Source organism: Arachis ipaensis, chromosome B5 (genome assembly GCF_059453495.1).
Source record: "Arachis ipaensis isolate K30076 ecotype BB chromosome B5, ASM5945349v1, whole genome shotgun sequence".
Taxonomy (NCBI): domain Eukaryota; kingdom Viridiplantae; phylum Streptophyta; class Magnoliopsida; order Fabales; family Fabaceae; genus Arachis; species Arachis ipaensis.
Window position 1 is genome coordinate 95045904 of NC_142440.1, and position 1031 is coordinate 95046934.

Below are 1031 nucleotides of genomic sequence, written 5' to 3' on the forward strand. Positions count from 1 at the left end.
TCTGTTGATCCTTCCATGAGAGATTTGGATGATTTCTCCATGGAGGGTTATAGGTGTTTCCATAGGGTTCTCCCATGTAATTCACCTCTTCCATTGCTGGGTTCTCAGGATCATAAGCTTCTTCTTCAGAGGAAGCTTCCTTAGTACTACCTGTTGCTGCTTGCATTCCAGACAGACTCTGAGAAATCATATTGACTTGTTGGGTAAATATTTTATTCTGAGCCAATATAGCATTCAGAGTATCAATCTCAAGAACTCCTTTCTTCTGAGCTATCCCATTATTCACAGGATTCCTTTCAGAAGTGTACATAAATTGGTTATTTGCAACCATTTCAATGAGTTCCTGAGCTTCTGCAGGCGTCTTCTTCAGATGAAGAGATCCTCCAGCAGAGCTATCCAATGACATCTTAGATAGTTCAGACAGACCATCATAGAAAATACCTATGATGCTCCATTAAGAAAGCATGTCAGAAGGACATCTTCTGATCAATTGCTTGTATCTTTCCCAAGCTTCATAGAGGGATTCACCTTCCTTCTGTCTGAAGGTTTGGACATCCACTCTAAGCTTGCTCAATTTTTGAGGTGGAAAGAACTTTGCCAAGAAGGCATTAACTAGCTTTTTCCAAGAGTTCAGGCTCTCTTTAGGTTGTGAATCCAACCATGTCCTAGCTCTGTCTCTTATAGCAAAAGGAAAAAGCATAAGTCTGTAGACTTCAGGGTCAACCCCGTTGGTCTTGACAGTGTTACAAATTTACAAGAATTCAGCTAAGAACTGATGAGGATCTTCCAATGGAAGTCCATGAAACTTGCAATTCTGTTGCATTAGAGAAACTAATTGAGGCTTAAGCTCAAAGTTGTTTGTTCCAATGGCAGGGATTGAGATGCTTCTCCCATAGAAGTCGGGAGTAGGTGCAGTAAAGTCACCAAGCACCTTCCTTGCATTGTTGGCATTGTTGTTTTCGGCTGCCATGGTTTCTTCTTCCTTGAAAAGCTCTGTTAGGCCCTCTAAAGAGAGATGTTATTTAGCTTCT

General features: G+C 41.1%; 1 non-coding gene across 1 annotated transcript; it reads left to right on the top strand.

Moving 5' to 3' along the window:
* The first annotated feature begins 460 nt into the window (after window positions 1-460).
* On the top strand, window positions 461-568 carry LOC148565041 (small nucleolar RNA R71). Its single transcript, XR_015884444.1, has one exon. It is a non-coding gene; the product is annotated as a small nucleolar RNA R71 (small nucleolar RNA).
* Window positions 569-1031: the final 463 nt, after the last annotated feature.